The sequence below is a fragment of the Watersipora subatra genome, chromosome 5, assembly GCF_963576615.1.
Source record: "Watersipora subatra chromosome 5, tzWatSuba1.1, whole genome shotgun sequence".
NCBI classification, from domain to species: domain Eukaryota; kingdom Metazoa; phylum Bryozoa; class Gymnolaemata; order Cheilostomatida; family Watersiporidae; genus Watersipora; species Watersipora subatra.
In genome coordinates this window covers 19,115,043-19,137,866 of record NC_088712.1, presented here as the reverse complement: position 1 = coordinate 19,137,866, position 22,824 = coordinate 19,115,043, and the positions used below count along the sequence as shown (strand labels likewise).

General features: G+C 38.2%; 1 long non-coding RNA gene across 1 annotated transcript in view; it reads left to right on the top strand.

The window, feature by feature from the left end:
- Positions 1-10,786: 10,786 nt before the first annotated feature.
- Positions 10,787-22,824, top strand: part of LOC137396166 (uncharacterized) — a 52,669-nt gene continuing 40,631 nt past the window's right edge. Inside the window, exons 1-2 of the long non-coding RNA XR_010978490.1 lie at positions 10,787-10,907; positions 11,677-11,785. This is a non-coding gene — a long non-coding RNA (uncharacterized lncRNA). The remainder of the gene's footprint in view (positions 10,908-11,676; positions 11,786-22,824) is intronic.

Below are 22,824 nucleotides of genomic sequence, written 5' to 3'. Positions count from 1 at the left end.
CCACAGTAGCCAACGAGTTGCATAGAATATTCTTGGAACGAGGAGCTCCAGACGAGGTGCTATGTGACAAAGGGCCATGCTTCAGAAGCTCTGAGATGACTCAATTTTTCAAGGAGTGGGGGATAATTCAGGTGTTCTTTTGTGCATATAAACATTCAGGAAACGGCATAATAGAGCGCAACCACCGTACAATTAAAAGAATGGTTGCCCGAACTGGTGGTCGGTAGAAGACATGGTCTACTGGTACAACAACTCACCCAACTTTGACAATATAGTTCCTGCAGCTAATGTGTATCAGTATGAGGCCAGGCTATTAAGAGCGCCCAAGGCTATTGGGTTACCAGGATAACTGTGGGATACAAAAGCTAATCCATATCAGGCGGGCGATGTGGTTTATGTGAAACCGGAGAACATGCGAACTGATACGACATGGAAGCAAGCTAAAGTGACAAGAGTGGTAGCAGATCATGTAGTTAAAGTAGATGGTATAAATAGACACGTGGTCGATGTAAGACCTGTTATAGCTGACTCAGAAATATCACAGAGTTGTGACCGCCTGGTGACCAATGGAACTGTAGAATATGGCGTAGAGAAGAGTGATGACCAAATCAATGACTTTGATGTTAGTGAGCTCAGCAATGATACTGACAATAGTGAGAGCAATACTGACAGTGATTTACGTGAGAACGATACTTTACCTCTAGGGAGAGACAGAAGATTACCTCCTTACTTGAATGATTTTGTTCTTTACTGATGCTGCAGGTACATTTATATGATCTAGAGATCAGGGGAGAATGTGAATTGGAATACCTATCTTATGCGTAGTAGGATTAGGTTTGTCATTAGGTATGTCATTTATAATTGTTTTAGCGCTGACTCATACTCCATCATCTATTAAAGTAATCACGATATGGTTTCGTCATTAGTTAGTCTTGCCTAAGGTATGTTATCGTATGCTATTATAAAGCAATTATGCTGTGGTTTTTGTAGCTGTTTTTGCTGTTGATGAGTTATGCTAGGAGCATTGTGTTGCTGGAGTCAGTAAGCTACGTATGCCTGATCAATAAAGGAGAGTATCACAACAGAGCTGAAGTTGAGGGGCATTTAGTAAGATTAGTAGACCAAGATTCAGAACTTACAATGGACAGAATGTTGTGGTCGTTTCATCAATTTACAACAAGACTCCACTCAGCATCTACTAATCTCAACTTGAGCTAGTAGCAAAATAATTGATGATGCACTATTCCAAATAAATCATGGTTATTTATTTTCTCAAAAAACTACACGCAAGATAGGGGTGAGAAATAACAACGCCGGTTGTTGCGAGAAAACACTCGCAACAACCCGCTTTATTATTTTTAAGCACTCACCACGTCTTCACTAACTTGAAGCAGAAAAAAGAATGCTCTCCAAATCACCCTTATATATAATATATTTATATAATGTATATATAATATATTAATTATACATATTAATATATATATAATTATTAATTATATATATTAATATTAGAGCAGCGCAATGATTATAAAAATTAATCACGATTAATAACTGGTCTGAACCAATTAATCTTCGATTAATCTTACAATGGACAGAATGTTGTGGTCGTTTCATCAATTTACAACAAGACTCCACTCAGCATCTACTAATCTCAACTTGAGCTAGTAGCAAAATAATTGATGATGCACTATTCCAAATAAATCATGGTTATTTATTTTCTCAAACAACTACACGCAAGATAGGGGTGAGAAATAACAACGCCGGTTGTTGCGAGAAAACACTCGCAACAACCCGCTTTATTATTTTTAAGCACTCACCACGTCTTCACTAGCTTGAAGCAGGAAAAAGAATGCTCTCTAAATCACCCTTATATATAATATATTTATATAATGTATATATAATATATTAATTATACATATTAATATATATATAATTATTAATTATATATATTAATATTAGAGCAGCGCAACGATTATAAAAATTAATCACGATTAATAACTGGTCTGAACCAGTTAATCTTCGATTAATCTTAAAATTAATCTAGCAAAAACCTGTCTATTCGAAAACAAATAATACAGCTATATATAAATTAATTATATTTGAGACAATTGTTGTTAACAGGATTAAATGTTATGTAATCTAGCAAATTCTATACATGTAATTAATCTAGCAAAAACCTGCTTATTCGAAAACAAATAAAACAGCTATATATAAATTAATTATATTTGAGACAATTTTTGTTAACAGGATTACATGTTATGTACAATGTACCTAAGTTACAATGTAATAACTATTATGTGTATGAAAATAGTCAATGAAAGTCTATAATTAAGCCAGCCAAGAGTTGAGGCAGCACAATTTAACCTATTCACATTATCCGAATGAAGAGATGCCCTCTTCGTACATATAGTAGTAGTAGTTATCGACAGCTGGTGATGATTTCTGAGCGGTAGGATGAGAATTAGTTAAATGTTATCTTAATGATGATGTGCTGTGGTGGTAGGCAAATTCTTTCTGGCACATATTACACTTCACTCTCTTGTTATGCTTCTAACCACATATGAAAACGCGCTACCTAGTACGGAGGACATTTTTTTGCTTTTACGTTCCATTAAAGTGTCAATCTTATATTACTATCATTCTAAAGCTGAAATATGAAATTGTGATTTTTTTGAAAAATGAAGATACATGTATAATTCACCTTGAAAAGTTTTTAAATATAAGCAAAGAATAGGCTGTAAAATATTAAATAATACTGAAATCAATTTTGTTGCTATTACCTAGAAACATGTGCAAACAGCTAACAACATGACCGCTTACATCTAGACCTACGCAGCTCGCGTTTTTGTATTGTCTAAACAAGTTTTATGTTAGTGACTCACTTCATGTTTTCATAGTTGAGTGCAAAATAATTGTGGTTGTCTCTAATTGGTAAAAAAGTGTTGCTTGTCATAGTATTTATTTGTTAGTAAATTCAATAGCAGTAACCTGCTATGTTAATGTTATATTGTGGTGGACGCCGGGCCACGAATTTATTTCTTATATTTTATATACTCGCATATAATTACTTTTATATATTGCATATCGTGTCTGTTTTTATTATGTGTTTTACTTGCATATAATTACTCTGATATATATTCTGCATATTGTGTTGTCTTTATTATGTGTCTTATCGCTAATACTTTGTTAGTTTGGCCGTAATTAACCAACGTCTTAGCGAGTCTATTAATCATTTATTCTTTTATGGTTTCTTACCTGGTTCTGTAGTATTATTGCGTTTAGCTAAAGGTAGAATTGAAAAGTTGCGGTTTTATTCGTAGTTTATTGCGTTAACTTGCGCCCAGAATGATCACCGATGTCAAGGTCAAAAACTACGTAACCTTACATAAGCAAGGAAAGACAACACTTAGAGTATAGCCAGCCCAGTTCCACTACATCTCCCCTTCTGAGATTTGAAACAAGCACCAAATGCAACTTAAAGTGAGTACGGCAAAAGATAGGATATACAACAAAAATGATTATCAGTAGGATTTATCTCAGTGCAAAAAAGTACATCATAGGATATATATGTCATAATTATCCGAGGGATGTTTGGTAGTTTTTTACAAAATTTGGCGGTGACTTGCGATCACGTCGTGGTCTACTGTTAATGTTCGGAGACTGAATGTCTTGCCCCTTTTCCGGTATATCCACTGGTCTACACTGTAGCTTAGCTGGTGTGATCATCTGAGTATCTGAGGGGGCTGTCATTGGAACGAGGGCTGATCTATTTCGGCGTACTGTGTTGTCTGCTTCATTAGTTATAGTGTAGGAACGAGGAGCTACTTGTCGTAAGACTACTCCTGTGGCATTCTAATCCCGGATGTATACCTGTTGACCTGGTTTCATCTCTGGAAGGTCTTTAGCACAATGACGTTTATTGTAATGCTCCGCTGCATACTTTCGTCTGTCCTTCTCCCGGCTGCAAGTCTCTTGTTGATTGGCAAGAGCAGGCATAAGGTGATCCGGAAGGACCGGTATACGTGTTTTGAGGCGTCGGCTCATCAGAAACTGTGAGGGAGAGGATCCATTTTCCAAAGGAGTTGATCGATAATTCAACAGAGCTGTGGATAGGTCCCCTGTCTTAACCATTAGGCGTTTCATGGTGCCCACTGCGCGTTCAGCCTCACCGTTAGCTCGTGGATAGCGGGGTGATGAGGTAATGAGTGTAAAATTGTTGTCTCTTGCATATCGCTCAAAACTTTGTGATGCAAACTGAGGACCATTGTCTGATACGATATAGTCTGGGAACCCATGTGTTGCAAAGACTTTGTCTAGGATGGCTACTGTGTTAGCGGAAGTCTGGTTCTTCGTGGTTTCATGAACCTCAATCTAACGACTATAGTAGTCTACAATCAGAAGGTAGACCTTCCCGTCTAATTCAAACAGATCCATCCCGAGTCTCTCCCATGGGCGATCAGGGAAGGAACTGGGTGCCAGTGTCTCTCTTGGGGTAGGCAGAACTTGTTGGCAGATGTTGCATTGACGAACAACCGCTTCTATGTCACCACTCATACCTGGCCACCATATGTCTCTCCTTGCTCTCGCTCTACATCTTGCTATGCCCTGATGGCCCTCGTGTACGAGATTGAGCATCTCCAGCTGAAGACTGCCAGGTATCACAAGTCTCCCATCATAAAGCAACACTTCCTTAACTACAGTCAGATGGCCCTGATGATCAAAATAAGGTGTAAGTGATGGATGTTCACTTTTGTAGGCTGGCCAGCCACGTTGACAGAATTCTATTACCTTCCGCAGGATTGGGTCATCGTTTTGAGCATCCCGTATGCGATTCACAGATGAGTGCTTTGGTATGAACACCTTATTGAAGTATTCCACTTCATTAATGAACTGCACTTTGCTAACAGTAGTCGGCGCTCCATTGGTCCTTGATAGATAGTCTGCTACATGGTGTTTCGACCCTGGAATATAGGTAACTGTGGGAGAATACTTCATCAGACGAAGATGAAATCGAAGAACACGGGCCGGCATATCCGCAAGATTCCTCGAATTGAGCAGCGTGACTAGAGGCTTGTGGTCTACCTCTACGGTGAACATTAGCCCGTGTAAGTACTGGTTGAATCGTTCACAGCCACACGCTACTGCCAGCGCCTCTTTCTCGATGACTGCATATCTTCCTTCAACCTCCGTTAATAATCTTGAAGCAAAGCTGACTGGTCGTCGTGTACCATCAGTTTGAATCTGAAACAAGGCCACTCCTACTCCGCTGTTACACGCATCTGTGGCAAGTACTGTCTCGAGTTTTGGGTCATACGGAGCAAGAACTTTGTCAGAAGCCAGTATTCCTTTCAGTCTTGCAAATGCATCCTGCTGAGCCGTGCCCCAGACCCACTCTCGGTTTTCTTGGAGTAACTGACGAATCGGTGCCGTGAGCTCCGCTAAATTAGGGATGAACTTCATTAGCTGATTCAACATACCGTTTAGGCGTCTGATGTCTGATTGGTTCTGAGGTTCAGGAAATTTTAAAATGGCCTTGGTCTTCTCTGTGTCAGGGTGTATACCCTCCCCATCTATGATATGTCCAAGAAATTTGACCGATGTCTGCCTAAATAGACACTTTTTTCTATTTAGAGTCATGCCTGAGTGAGCGATACGATTAAGAACCTTCCTGAACCGGTCGTCATGGATTTCCCTAGTAGCGGCATGGATCAGAATATCATCCATGTGAATTATTACGCCCTCGATATCACTCAGTAGTTCATTCATATATCGCTGAAAAACCTCTGGTGCGGCTGAAATTCCAAATGGTAGTCTGTTGAATGCATATCTACCAGACAGTGTAAGGAAAGTGGTCAGCAATCGAGAGTGTTTTGTAAGGTTGATTTGATGATACCCAGAATTGGCATCTAGACGAGAAAAAACCTTACTCTGTCCAAGTTTGGCCAGGCTGTCCTCGACACAAGCAGTTGGGTAAATCTCTCGCCTAATTGACTGATTTAGGTGGGACAGATCCACATATATGCCCACGGATCCATCTGGTTTTGGTACCGGCACCATTCCACTACACCATTCCGTGGCCTCCTTTACCGGGGATATAACGCCCATTTTTACCATCTCCTGTAGTTTATCTTTAACCTTCGGTAACAGAGGTTGTGGTACAGAGCGGGCAGTGTATATACACATAGGTCGGGTATCTTCTTTGAGACTTATTTCGTAAGAGTAGTCCTTGACAAAACCCAGTCCATTGAAGACTGTAGGGTATTGCTGATATATTGTCTCTATGTCTGTCTCAACCTGGTACACATTGCATGTTAGCAGCCCAAGGTTTTTGCATGCCTCCCTACTCAGTAGGTTGGTGTTCTGGTTAGCTATGACATATATAGTCTCGTTGGTAGATTTTCTGCCATATCTGAGGCACGCTGTAAAAGCTCCTAAGCAATTAATGCTGTGATTTTCAGGACCACGAAGACGAGACCGGGCTTGGTCTAGATTGACCCTCTGAACCATGGGTTCCGTAATTTTCATAACCGAAGCATCTGCGCCAGAATCGAGCTTGAATTTCACTGGTGTCTTATCAACTTCTATAGTAGCTGACCATCCTGGATGGTTGTGGACACTATCAATCTTGAGGTCCTCGCAGAACAGAGTTTCTTCTGCAGGGCCATCAGACTCTGTTTCAGCCAAATTGACTCGCTTGGAATAGATCGTTGATCTGCAAGCCTTTCCCCAGTGGCCAACTTTGTTGCATTCCTTGCACCTATCTGACCGAGCTGGGCATTGAGACCTAAGATGTGTAATTCCTCCACAGTAGCCACATGTGCCTGACTTGCCAACACTTGGTTTACTGACATGGGCTGGTTTTTGTCGTCGTGATGACCGGGAGACGGCTTCGACTGGTTTAGTTGGTAAATCAGAGGTAAGTGCTTGTGAGCTGATATCTTTCATCGCCCTGGCAGCCAATTCTTGTGATCTGCAGATTTTTACGGCCTCTTCCAGTGTGAGATTATTCCCAAAGGCTATCAGCTTTTTCCTAGAACAGTCTTCGCGGATGCCTAGAACAATCCTGTCGCGAATGAGGTCTGATTCTACATAACCGAATTGGCACTTCTGAGCTTTTTGGCGCAACTCAAGATAAAATGCCTCGAATAACTGTCCTTCAGTCTGTGACGTAGAGTTGAATATATATCGATCATGGATGACATTACGTTCTCCGACACAGTATAAGTGTAAGATTTTAAGAATATCGTCCACTTTACACGAATCTTCCTCATACTGTGGGCTTGTTTCAATGATTTTAACCGCTTCAACGCCTACGCAATGTTTTAGCATAGCCACTTGGTATTCATTCTGTATATATTATTATGTTTCGTTACAATATTATATTATTATAACACTGTAAAAATCTGTACAGGAACAGTTACATGGTAGGTTGTATTTATACACTCTAAAATATTAACCTTTCATCTTGGCCCGCAGAAAGGGGTATTTTTCTGTTTTTGTTTATGTATTATTTTTAATCAATAAAGAGCTTACCACCATCATCGTTTAATACGATGGCATTGTTTGTCCCATATGTTTTCAATGGATGTACTGTCGTTGATAAAAGTAATGAAATCGCATTGATCAAATTGTGACCTGCAGTGGCGTGGCCCTAGGACTATATGTAATTTGCACTCTTGTGAGATCACGCAATGCTTCAAATTAATTAACCTCAACCGTGCCCCTCAACATCACAATAAAAAGTGAGTGCTAGTGCATAATATCATTGGGAAAACAGTATGGTGCTTGGAATCTGAACTATTTATCATGAAAATAATCTGTACAAGGAGAGATAATGACAGTGATTCCTTTGTCATCTTCAGTGGTTTTCTGGAGTTGTGCCACTTTCACTTGCCACTAGCGTCATTATCGTAGTTGATAAATACGCTACAGGATGAACTTATTTGCGGAGTTAAATTTTGCGAAAATTGCCATTTCATGCTTATTCGCGGATTATTTTAATCACGGCTGAAAACTGTCGCTCTCTATGAAGAGTTAACTCTATTACGTCTAGCAAAAGAGTTAACCCTACGCAAGCGCATTGCGTGTTTCGTTTTCTATTTAGCTTACAACTAAGGGTCGACCGTGCTAAGCTATAATTTGTTTTACTGCGTTCAGAGGTTTGCACGGATATTCATAGATCTGGATGCCTTTGATGAACCAACAATTTGTGGTAAGTAATGAGTTTTTTTTTCAAAACCATTTACTAAATTAGTTGAATTTTACTTTGGTCCCTCGATAAAACGCAATATGTATTTTTCCATCCCTACCGCTTCGTTATTTGTTTTAGTGTGAGAGAGAGAGATCTTTCATCATATACGGAGGCACAATGACTGCAAGGGTGGCAGATGTGTTTGACTATATGTGATTTGCACTCTTGTGAAATCACGCAATGCTTGAAATTAATTAACCTCAACCGTGCCCCTCAACATCACAATAAAAAGTGAGTGCTAGTGCATAATATCATCGGGAAAACAGTATAGTGCTTGGAATCTGAGCTATTTATCATGAAAATGATCTGTACAAGGAGAGATAATGACAGTGATTCCTTTGTCATCTTCAGTGGTTTTCTGGAGTTGTTCCACTTTCACCTGCCGCTAGCGTCATTATCGTTGTTGATAAATACGCTACAGGATGAATTTATTTGCGGAGTCAAATTTTGCGAAAATTGCCATTTCATGCTTATTCGGGGATTATTTTAATCGCGGCTGAAAACTGTCACTCTCTATGAAGAGTTGACTCTATTACGTCTAGCAATAGAGTTAACCCTACGCATGTGCGCATTGCGTGTTTCGTTTTCTATTTAGCTTACAACTAAGGGTCGACCGTGCTAAGCTATAATTTGTTTTACTGCGTTCAGAGGTTTGCACGGATATTCATAGATCTGGATGCCTTTGATGAACCAACAATTTGTGATAAGTAATGAGTTTTTTTCAAAACCATTTACTAAATTAGTTGAATTTTACTTTGGTTCCTCGATAAAACGCAATATGTATTTTTCCATCCCTACCGCTTCGTTATTTGTTTTAGTGTGAGAGAGAGAGATCTTTCATCATATACGGAGGCACAATGACTGCAAGGGTGGCAGATGTCATTCTTAGAAAATCACTAATCATTCAGAGAGGTCTTGAAATTTGGTAGAAGTGACTGCAGCTGCTAATGAGGAGAATATAAGTTTTAAAAAGAACAAAAACGCCTTTACGCGTTTAAATCTTTGGCCAACCGGCAGAACTTTGCAATAGTAGGCCACGAGGAGAGTTCTGATGATAACTTCTTTACCAGTCATGTAGTAGTGAGAAAATCGCCTTTAACATCTACCCAAGACAGTGACAGCGACAGAGCTGCTATTACCGAAATAACTAGTCAGAGAGCACCATTACACGCTAGTATTCACTTATCAAGAGTACCAGTTTAATTTTATTGATGGATAACCTCCATAATGACTAAACTGTTTATATTTATTCCATTCATCGTTCGTAAAATTTTATTTGTATTTAAAATATTTTATTTGTACACTCAAGTTTGTAATGAATTATAATATATCTATACATGAAATAAAATATATAATTTAATCATGTTTGCTGCAGTGATATCAAAGAGTTGTTGTCGATGAAGGGGTCTAGGTTGGCTGGTTGCTTTTCTGCCAATATTCCTGCCTTGATGAATATTACTACTCGTCTCTAGTTTTCGTAATCGGAGTAGGTTGTTTCATTCTCAATCTGCAGTAAACACAAAAAAGAAAAAATATTAATAAGTGTTAAGGAAGTACAAAAACAATAGCTGAAGTATTTGATGAAAGCGATCAGTTTTTAAACAAAAGAGTTAACTAATGCAGTTAAATATAGAAAAACGTATCTGCACTGCAAATCAAATACATACCATAATGTCCAGATCATTATCGTCCTCAACTACGGTATTAGAGATTGATGGAGTTGATTTCAATGTCAAAATACTGTAGGAGAGATTTTTGCGATGATGAAGCCATGCCGAATAACTTGTGAAAACCTTGAATAATTTTGTAAAGAAGTTCGATGCAATAGCAATAAAACTCGAAGCCCCGGCAATGATTTAAAAAAAAGTTTTGGAACTCGGCTACGTTTAGTACTTCTGCTTAGCGGCTATTTTTGCGATGACGCCATTCTGCATATCTTGTGGCAACCTTGAATAATTTTGTAAAGAAATGTGATGCATCAGCAATGGGGTTAACGCAAAGCCCCAGCAATGATTTAAAAAAGGTTTTGGAACTCAACTATGCTTAATATTTATGCCTAGCGGCTAGTTTTTAATTTTGAGACAGTAGTTATTCTCTCTTGTGATTAAAAATATAACTAATTTTTCGCGGAATTCAATAATTCACGGAAATGACTGTTCGCGAAATCGCGAATTTTTATAACCATTGAATATTTTCATTCTGTAGAGTATACACTGCATAACTGCTGAAAGATAGTATGATGTCTGTTTCTACAAATAACCAAGGCTCCTGTTCTTTCATGTTTTATATCCCAGTTGTCACGTTTACATTGTGACATTTATTGTAATATAAGAAAGAGGATACAACTTGCCCCAGATACTTTTCTTCCTGAAGTTATATATCTATAGTGATACCGACATGTTAGTTTTAGTAAGAAAAGGAGACTACAACTCTTCAATGTTAGTTTTCATATTATTTCTATTTACTTTACTATTTCCTCTGACAGATAAATGAGATTAAACTTAAATATGACACACTAGAAGAACATGTGCTGGAAAACCGACAGCAGTCACAGACTAAAATTGCTGACTTTGTGGAAGATGTTCTGCTGAAGCAGTGGAATAGCCTGAGGACCAAGAAAGAGTTGCTAGAAAGTGGGGCCAAGAGCCATCCTCCGGTAAGTGCTCTGTATTGTGCATTTATGTTTGTACTGGGTGTAGGTGAGTGTATTTGTGAATATATGTTGGTGTACTTGTGTTGACTAGTCCTTGCGTAGTGTATATATTTAGTAATATATGTACATATTTGTGATTATGTAGTATATACATGTATGTATGTATGTGTGTGTGCGTGCGTGTGTGCGTGCGCGCGCGTGTGTGTGCGCGTGCGGGAATGTGGGTTAGGATGGTGGTTGAGGTGGGGTGTGTGTGACTGAGCATGTGTTGGCGTGTGTGTGTAAGTATGTGAGAGCATGTGTGTATGTATGCATGTGTGAATTAATGCATGTATGTGTACTGGGGTATATTAGGTTACAATGCTGATGTGTATGCAGTAGGTGAAATACACTGTGTTTATGCATTTGTGCCATTCATCATATAACTTTGTAAACTCATGCTACCAGCCGCTTGCGCATTACACTTCCTCAGTGTATCTAACTATAAACTTACTACAACAACTTGATCATGTGTTGTTCGTTGTCTACTAGCCCTACTTACTTTTACATGTTTGTATCGTTTAGTCTACATCATCAACCCCTTTATTCATGCAGTGTATATCATCAGTACATTTTATCTGGAGCCATGTGCTGTACTTATCATGATGACATGGTTCAGCAATGTCCACTCTACCTCATGTACAATGACCTAAACATTACCAATTACCAGAACACATAAAATATGTTTGTATTTTTCTTTTAGTTTTTCCTCCTTGGATAATTCTATGTTTAGGTTGCAATTGTGAGAGGATTTAAAGAGTTGAAGGCAGATCTGGACAGAGTTGCTCGTGAACATTTACCAAAACTCACGCTCACAGACCAGCTACAGTTGAAGCCGAGAGGTATAAATAATTATAAATAGATGTACAGTGCGCCCTCATCATACTAATTTTTATATAAGTACTGCACATATTAAAAATTTATAACAAAATAGTATGTTAACCTTAGTAACTATATTGACCTACATTAACTTTAGTGTACATTTAGTGGTTATGATCGGCAATAAAGTGTAACATTAAAATGTAATATGTGCAGTTTGTAGCGTGAGTAGTTTTTGATTTTGAGACAGACGTATAGCATAATATAACATATTATGTATTTTTAACTATTTTACTGAACTCAAACTTTTTCCTCACTAAAATTTCACCATCAATTGGTTTTCCGCTGTTTTGAAATAACTTTTAGCCGACCTCATAAAAACCTTTCCTAATATGATTTGGCAAGAGAGCCCGAGCAATGCTGTTATTGTAATGAAGTGGATTTTTGTTAGCAGGACACGAGAAGTTGTTGACCACTGACCTTCCGTATGAAGGGATTGCAGCTCCAACTTTACAAAATGTTTGAAAGGAAAATATTACCGTTTTACTCGTGATAATTGATGATCTGAGAGAACCCGGTCATCATGTCTCTTTCAAGCGTTATGAAATTTTTTTTCGGCTAACAGTATTTGGGCGTCTTTTTGGGTAGTATTTGGGTTGTTTTGACAAATGTAATTAGCACCAACTGCCAATTTTGAACTCGGGAGAAGAATGTGTTTAATTTATGTGATAAAACACTATTCAAATGGCGAGATTAAAAAATCAACACGCTCGACTTCGTAAAATAAAAAAACTTTACGCCAATTTAATCCTATTCTGAGAGTGCACTTCTGAGAGGTTAATATTGGATAATGCTGATAGCAGTTAGTACTAGTATTTTATAATTAATTATTAGTTCATAGTTGTAGATCATCGTATAGCAGCGTTGTCATATTGGCTAAACTGTGAGTATCTTTATTGCGTAAAATAGTAGTTTCTGAGTGTCCTCCTAGTCGCACAGAAAAAGACTAAATGGAGTTGCTTTTAGAGCTGCCTACACTGCATTTGATGATGGTGATAAAAATGGAATCCTGACTACTATGTGCTGATATATTTCTCTCAAATACATTATTTCTGTGTATATTATTTTACAATTGTTTCTAGTAACATGTATACATTCTATATTCTGCAGATGAGAGACGAGATATTGAGATAGAAATTATCTCATCTCCTGATATCATTGTTGAAGAACATAAAGTTCCACCTGTACAACTCCCCAAGTTTCTCAGTAGACTGTCCAGCATACAACTGCCATCCAAGCCCCTTTCCATCTGCCACTGTAAGGGTTACACTTATATTGGACTAGCGGATGACACAGTCAGCAGAGTGGACAGTGATAATAACATCACCAACGAGTTCATCTTCACCTCCGGTAATGTAGAGTCTATCACTTGTCACAAGAACAGGATTTACGTACTTGCCTTTTTCTATAAATATCAGTGTCTCACAGTCAGAGTCTACAGCATAGAAGGAGTACCCATCACAAGCTGGGAACATCCTTATCATCCCCACTTCTCTGACATGCTGGTGATAATTGATGACAAGGTTCTTATCGTTGACCCACACAACAGCAGGATCACTACCTACTCCCTAGATGGTCAAGCTCTACCTCATATTCCCTGTCCTCTTCTCGCTGATAGCCAACATGTCACCATGTGCGCCCCTGACAACACGTCTCTCATTATAGCATCCTACAGACATTCTAAAGTCTTTAAAGTAAACATGACTACCCATGAAGTCCTGTGGACCCTCACTGAAATGAAGAACCCTGGAGGGGTAGTGAGCTACGGTGAATATGTTCTTCTGGCTGCACATAACAACAATACTATCTACGCCATTAACTCTACTTCAGGTTAGTTATTTACATGATGCAGAATTATTGTAACATATGGTGTTATATTATAGGAATATATTTTTGTTAAATTATATTTGCATGGTTCCAAAAAGGCTTTCGATCTAATTGTAGCATGGGATATATGGACTGTAATCCTGCTTGATAGACTGAGTTTTTGCTGACTGTGGTATATGTAATATGCTATGGTAGACTCAGCTCTTATAGCAAAGTGACAATAAAACGCAAATATTTTAAAACTATTAATTAACTTTTGCTCCATTATAGACCGAGCTCCCACAGAATTTGTTAAGAATAGTGATCAGACACTTTGTCTTATGACTCAGTGGTTTCAGTTAAACTGTGAGATAAATATGTAGTTCACCTATATGAGAAATACGATGTTGCTCACAATGACTCGTTGCTTCCCTCTCCATCCTTGAATCCCATGTAGCAATGGTTATTATTGTGTTATCAATAAGTCAAGCATCTGCAGCTTTAAAATTTATCATGGAATTTTATGTCCGATTTTAAAATGCATCCATTTTAACCAGAAAAGCGTGATGACAGCAGTTTCCATCTAGAGCTAATATTTATTTGTATAAATGGGCTGTGTGTTTACTATTCATTATACTTAGCAGGGGACATAGTCTCTCAGATGGCACATGATGATATAGCTGGAGGTTACGTGTTCTCCTTAGGGGTGTCTGGCTCCACCCTACTTGTACCTGAACATGACACCAAGCAGCTCATCTTCTACAAGCTGAACTACTAATATCATAGACTACAGTCAATGTCATGAGAATAAAGGTCGTATTGTAAAGACAAGCGGAGATACATTATTACAAATGGCTAGCAGCTGAGTCTCTCTTTGAGACCAGCACAAACTGATGAAAACAGAGGGCAGCTAAATATTCCCAAGCAGTAGCATCTTTACTAATAAAAAAATAATAAAATTCTCAAACACCGTTGTGGGTAACACAAGACCTAATTATAATGAAAATACAAGACGTAACAGAATGGATATGACACACTTATACTTTTGGCAGAATAAAAGAAAAAAACTTATACTTTGCTGATAATGTTAGTTTTGTAGTTGAACCTTCCTTAAGTTTTGCTTTATGAACATTTTTATATGAATAATAAAACAATTGCTTAGGTTTAAAGGGTTGACTGTAGCCTTTTCATGTCATCTTGTTGTCTTCATAAAGGAGCTCTCTATAATGACCCTTAAAACCGAGCCTATGCTGGTAATCTGCCAGATCAATGACAGGACTGGTTGCATGTATTATTCTAATTATAATTTGGCTTGGGACACGAAAGACAACTTTACTATAAGATATGGTAACCATTGTGCTTTGAGTTGTCTCTTTTTCTACACAAAGACTTAAAAAGAGTTTCTATGAATAATCAACCAATGATATTTAGAGGGCTACGCCAGCATGTACTGATGTATTAATTCTGACTGTCGACTGGTATGGCAGTCTCTGAAATGTTAGGATTTGTCTCCCTTGCTGTACAGCTTATTCTACTATTTAGTGTAGATAGTTTACATGGAATTGAACAATAACTACAATCAAATAACCTGGATATATGCTATTGCTTTACAAGTTATTTTAAAGTTGGTTGACTATGTATGTTGCATTTTTTGGTTTTAATGTTCATCGCACTTGAAATTCTAGCAACCCCAACACTATATTATTTGTTGATCATTCTATGCAATGTTTCTGTGAGGCTGTTATGATGGAATCTGGGCGTTCTTAAATACTCGAGTTAACAAGAGGGAGTGAGAGGATTAACAACCCGAGCGAACTAGCCACACAATCCCGTATAACAATGATTATTAATTGAACTCGCTTAGAGCAAGAGTTTTATTCGTTTAATATCTTATTTCCTAAAACATTATTAATATTAGTTTTACTAACAGAGACACGTAAGTAAATGATTATTACATGTTTAAAGTTATTATTAAAAACTTAACAAAATGAAAGTACACAGATATCTGTAATACCTGTATTGAAGAGAGAGCGCACGGCCAGCTGGGCCCACCTTTTAGGACGTCCGCAGCCAGCCACGAAAAAGCGTGGATTTGTTTGTTGGGTCAGTCAGTCAGCAGAAGGATCACGCACGTCTATCAACCAGGAATCCAGGAGAGAGAAGAACGCCACGTAGCTAGCAGAATCTGATCTCTTTCAGCTCCGGCAAGTGTAGACGGGATCACTTCCGTTTATAGTCAAGGGAGGAACGGTTGTCAGTAAATTATCCCACTAAAAGATAACTTGGGCTACAGTTCATGACGTAGTCTTGCTGACACAAATCTATTGGCTAAGGAAAAATCGCGCCACCCTTAGGCTAATTCAAACGGCAATTGCGACGCAATGTGATAGGCGCCTCCCAGGGCTGATACTCCCCCTCAAAAGGCCCATTAGGTTCGGCCCAAAATCACGTTTTATGGGGGGTTTTCAGACCATGGGGCACTGTCAGTGAATTTGCTACTTTAGGGGGGTTTCCACAACCAAGCCAGTAAAAGGGCCCATGCTCATTAAGGTTTTATTCAGCCAAAGTAATACCAATAAATTGCACCAAAATTCCACAGTCTTCATTTTAATGCAGATTGCATCAAAATTTGCATGCTTGCTGACGGAAAAGGAAGGGAAAAGAGACAGTCGACACTGCATCATCTTAGCAACCCTTTAGCAATATACTCAGAATGAATGATATGATATTTCTTTTATTGGTATTATTATGTTTTCTTTTGTAAATGAAATGATGATTTGATGGTTCGTGTTTGGAATAAGTTTTATTAACCCTTTTGCAAGCATAGCAACATTTTTGTCGTTTTGCGATACTGACGCTAGTAAACAGAGCGACTTATGTCACCACACGAACGGTTTTTATAGATTGATTTATGGTTATCTAATTGTCTTTTTTTTGTTTAATTTTTTTTACCAATAGTAAACTACAATATATTGGTCTATGTTAGCAACAAAAAATAAGCCGTTTTCAGAAGAAAAACGATCGTTTTTGCAATACTAAACCAACAAAAAATCCGAAATAAAAACGTAGTTAAATAAAATTGGGAATTTTGTTTGTAGCTTGTTTCTGCTTTATTAATACATGAATCATATTAGATGTTTAGCGCAGCCTGGAACCTGGGCGCCCTCTAGGAAACTCCCAGTGTTTAGGGGGTGTATTTCAAATTGACCAACCAGGTGATTGGGGTACATTATCCAAATTCCAATTGACCAACCAGGTGATTGGGGGTACAATATCCAAGTCTGGGCCTATCCAGGTGGGCGGTTCTTTCAGAGTATCAGCCCTGAGAGGCGCCTTTACCACAGTACAGCACAAGCCATGAGAATTAACCCGGCACAGGGCGTCGGGAGTTATCCGAAGTAGGATGACAACTCCAAGTCTCAATCGGTAATTAAAAACTACCGAAACCGGATATAACAAGGCAAAAGCTAGCAAAAATGGTCCAATTCTGTATTTCCAAGTAGGTTGGCAACAATGCCCACTTAACTAACCTAACTATCATAACTGCCATAAACGGCTTTCATTGTATAATCATAGGTAAATCAGCAGGGCAGTATCCTCCTGTTTGAAAATGGTAGTGCAGAGAGAGTCCAAGAGGGGTACCAAGCGCCCTCTTGGTGGGGGAAAGGGGTCCGGGGGTTCTCCCCTGGGAAAACTTCTAGTATAACTAGTCAAAACGGTGCAAATCTAGCACACTTGGCTCCTGATGGGGCACATGTTCTAACAGAAAAATTGACACTATAATCCAGTTTTCTAAATATAAAACTGTTTATTGAAATTGTCTTTAACAACGCTTATTAAAAATATAATGTGAATGGGAGCTGCTAAAGGGGTTGGCCACAGCTAGCATGAAGTAGAAATTTCACCGGGTAGAATTCTGAATGGTGTAGGAGATGAGTAGTCTCCTATGAAATAATTTAATTAAATAATATTGTAGAGTTAAAAAGTAAGATTAATAGAGCACCATGTTAAAAATAATGTTCTTATACTATAGTCTATAAAACTGAGCAAGTAGTACTTAGTAGATTTAAGTTTAAGCTATGCATGTTACATGCATAGCTCAAACTTAATTTATTTTTATGAACAAAATCTTTTGTACATAAGCATTAATTTACATATCTACTACTACAAAAAAACACAACCATGTACAATTGTCTCTGTATGAAGTGCTTGGAAGCATTCCTTTTGGTAGAGTCCAACGCTATAACGTTGCCGTGTGAGCTACCACAACGATCGTTTTTCTCTGTATATTCCAAGTATTATAAAAGTCTAAAAATTTTAAATCACTTCCATCATCTGAATTATTGTTTTTCTAATCACACCAAAAAATCACTTACAATCGAAGAATCAAATAATATTTCATTTGACCGTTTTGAAAGTCGAGCCGATGTTGACTGGTATTTCCAGCTTTTATTCATTTCCAAGGAGGCGCGATTTCATTAGCACAAAGCAATGCCTTTTGGATTATTGTTTCATATCTTAATTTATTGACTAATATCTTGTTGATGATATTTAAAACTTACTAGCATTCATATCCTTTGTTTAACGTTGCGAGACGGCGGCTTTATACTAAAAGCGACGCAAATGCCATTTCCCACACAACCGATAAATGACATTTTGGCCATTTCTCCAGCCAAAGTGTTAAAATCGAGCAAAAATGACATGAATTCCGAGATTTTGAGCCTCAAAAAATGGTACTGCCATGGCAGTAGCTGCAGTATAAGAGGATATGGCCTGGTAAATCAGACATGCTGATTCAGATTTTGTATTCAAAATTAAGATTGGTCCACTACCTTTCAAAGCCATTTTTGTTTTGGAAGTTTTTTTACAGCAATTCAATATCCGTGTCGCAAACGCCACTACAAGCCCCACCTTTTAATATGTGACATAACCTACCTTTTTAGAGACAGAGGTTAGATATGTTTAGTCCAATTTATAATTATATATCTATGCAAGCTGACCAAATAAAATTGACGATACAGATGTCAAATCATTGAAGGTCAAGGTAATTTCTCAGAATTTATTTTCGAATCGCTCATAAAACGCTTTATTTCTTAGACAGAAGGACTTACTAAACAACAGACACAGATAAGACTTTCAATGGCGGGAATACAAGTACCCTTGGAGGAAGGTATGTATGCTCTGAATCCTGCTGGAGGTTTTGTGGCTGAACCTCATGTTAGGATGGAAGACATTGAGGTTGTGAACGTTAATAACTTTATTTTCATTCGATAAAATTTAATTTCAAATTTGTCAAAAATAATTGATTGAAAAATGTGATATTTGTTAAAAAGTACAAAGCAATTTTATTATTCATTTCATCTGATTTCATTCGAGAATATACATACATACAACTGAATATATCGGCTTGTTCATCATCATGCTTTGTTGTTAATACAATTATTGAGTTTAATCTTCTTGGCTAAGTTCGCCCTAATTTTTTTACTTTGAGACTCAGTTGTATGTAAAGACAAGCTGCTCTGTATTAAACCTCATATCACTAGAACATTTTCTTCTTTACCAGGTTTATGTGCCAAGACCTGTTGATGAATGGTGTAGCTAAAGGAAATGTGAGGCTTGATCTAAAGAGGGTGTAAATGTCTGCTGCAGAGATCATCCTATATAAACTGTTGGTCAAGCTCTAGAAAGGATGTTCCATTGGCACCTCCTTTCAGTGGCAATTTCTGAATTGATTCAGGCTAAATTTGGTATGGAGAATTCCAAACTGATGAATTACCGCAGCTGCCATTCCCAGTTCATTGAGAATATTACTAAAGATTTTGTTGAATTTGTGTTGCAAAATACTTTTTATTTGGAGAGGTGAAACAATATTTATGTTCGACTTCAGAAAGTAAAAAGTATCGTATGTCAGGGTAATCGTATTGTGAGAGTGCACTGTATTTATAACAGTCTAGTGTTTAGGTAAAAATAGTTAGGTGAAAAGAGCCAGGCTAGAATGCCTCCAAACAATCATTGTAACAATGCTTAATATTGAACACTGCTGATAAAAGTTGGTATTGGTATTATATGACTAATTAATAGTTAATAATTGTACATCATTGTATGGCCGCATGGCATATTAGCTGAAATATGATTATTTTTACTGCGTAATATAATTGTTTCTCCATGCTCTCCTAATCACACAGGAAAGAGCCAAATGAAGATAATTTTAGAACGGTTTACAGGGCATCTGAAGGTGTTGATAAAAGTGGATTCCTAACTACTATGGGCTGATATCTTTCTCTCAAGTACTGTATGTCTGTGTAGATTATTGAATAACTGGCTCTAGTAACATATGTACATTCTATATTATGCAGGTCAGAGAAGAGATATTGAGATAGCAGTTATGTCATCTTCCGATATTATTATTGAAAAAACATGAAGCTCCACCTGTTCAACTTCCTAAGACCTTCAGCAAGCTATCCAACAAACCACTGCCATCTTATCCTTTTTCCACCTGCCACTTTAAGGGTAACACTTATATTGGACTAGTGGATAAGACAGTCAGCAGAGTAGACATTGATAGTAACGTCAGCAACAAGTTCATCTCCACCTCCGGTTCAGTAGGGTCTATCACTTGCCATAAAGACAGAATATACATACTTTCCTTAACCAGTACTCGTACAGTCGGTGTCTACGGCATGGAAGGGGAACTCATCACTAGCTGGGAGCATGATAATTATAGCTACTGGTCAGACATGCTGGTGATAATTAAACATGACGTTCTTATCGCTGATCCAGCCAACATTAAAGTCATTAAAGCTACTCCATCGATGGCCAGGTTAAATAACATACTCCCTGTTCTTTTCTCATTGATAACAACTATGTCCCCATGTACACCCCTGATAACAGGTCTCTCATATTATCATCCCACGAAAACTCCAACGTTTTAAAAATAGACACAACCACCCGCGAACTCCTGTGGACCATCACTAAAGTGGAGAAACCTGGATGGCTGGTGAACTATGAGAAATATGTTCTACTGGTTGCACACAACAACAAAGCTATTTATACTATTAACTAGCTGCATTACCTGCCTACTCAAACAGATTCACGCGCAGCATAAGGTTTATTGAGAGTTGTCTTTTATACTGTGTAACAACTCCAAATATGTAGTCTACTGACATTGTTGCCCTTATGTATTATTATGTAAATTGTCTACTGAAATTGTTGCCCTGAATATGCAAACCTACATATTACATGTCAATAATGTTGGGGAGAATAATGAAAATCTGCAATGTGTTTCACAGCTAGATGCGTGTAAAATCTAGTAAATATTCTAGATTCATGCGTCCGTCCATACCTGTCTATATTTGCAGTTGACGATCGCGTACTTCTGCCGCTGAGCCCCCGCCTTGGCTGACCAGTCTTTAGCCGCCTTGCCGTTGACAATCGCGCTCTTGCACTCACCTTGCAATCAATCGCTTCGCACTTGCAGTCAATCGGCCCGCACCCGCCTCATAATCAATCGCCTCGCAATCAATTGTCTCGCACTCGTTTTGCAATTGATTGCCTCGCATTCGCAACCGATCGCCTTGCACTCGCAACCAATCGCCTCGCACTCGCAACCAATCGCCTCGCACTTGCAACCAATCGCCTCGCACTCACCTTGCAATCGCCTCCCACTTACAACCAATCGCCTCCCACTTACAACCAATCGCCTCCCACTTGCAACCAATCGCCTTGCACTCGCAACCAATCGCCTCGCACTCGCAATCAATCATCTCGCAATAAATCGCCTAGCACTCAATTGCTTCGCAATCAATCGCCTCGTACTCGCCAACTCATTCATCTGGAAAGCCACGCCTGGATACTCTCGCTGCACTCGGGCAAGAAAAGTCTCCCACGCATCCTCGAGTGACGCCACGACCCCAAACCGCTAGCTGCATTACCCGTCTACGGAAACAGATTCATGTACAGCAAAAGGTCTATCGAGAGTTGTCTTTCATACTGTAAAACAACTCCAAGTATGCAGTCTACTGAAATGTTTTGCCCTGATCACACTATGCATACACATATGCAGTCATATATGTCAATAATGTTGGGAGAACAATGGAAATCCGCAATACGTTTTACAGCTAGTCTACAATGCATCAGTTTCAAACCACTCAAATCGGCATTCCCCTATTTGTGTACAGAGAACTGATAACGAAATTGACATTGCTAGGCAAACTGAAGTTCTTCAAACTGGCAGTATTGAAAAGTTTTGCAACTTCTAAAAATTTATACAAAATATTTTGCTATCACAAGCATTTATTGAATGGAGACTACATGCTTAAAACACTAATCATAGCTCACCCGTTTTTCATCTATAACCTGTGTTTTGACATGGTATATACAAACAGTAATGAGGTTGTGTCGATAAAATTTATATGTATAACAGCACAGACAGTATGATGTCAAGGCAGATACAGCATTAGCACCTTACAATAATAAAACATAGCACCAACATGATAGCCTTTTTATGAGATACAATAAGGATAAAAAATGCATGAAAATATATATATACTGACAAATATGTTAGAAAATGCTGTATGTGGTATAACAGATCATGAAGAACATAGCATGACATGACAATAACACAATGTTAGTTCAACGCAACACTTGCAGATAGACAACATCTTTTGTTTTTCTGTCGGGTGTATGAGCAAACAATTTTCGGTTTGTGCCTACTTTTTAGCAGGCGACGTACAGCTGGTCATGGCAGATCATGGTCAATCAGATGCAGAATTCTGTGAGGATTCAGAATCAATTTGAATTTTTAACTTCCGGCCACCTTACCCTTGTCAGCTGTGTTTTCTGACTGCGAATGCCAGCGGAATACATAATCCATTGTTCTGAGAATAAAAGAGTTTAAATCTGGAGAGTCAGCGAAGCGCTAACTTTTTTGTTTGGTCCCTAGCAACGGCATCATCAACCGCATCATTTAGAATGAAAACTTGAGCACAGACTAAACTTGACGCTGCGAACCTGATCGATGCATTTTCTAAGGTCGTGACCTTAGTACTGACCTTGACCTTTGGTGCGGCTACATCAAACTTTATTCTTTATCTATAGCCTGTGATACTTGCACAATAGCGATAGTAAACATCCCAAAATTGGTATGAATGACAATCATCGATATCTCAATAAGACAAAATCTGCCAATATTGATAAA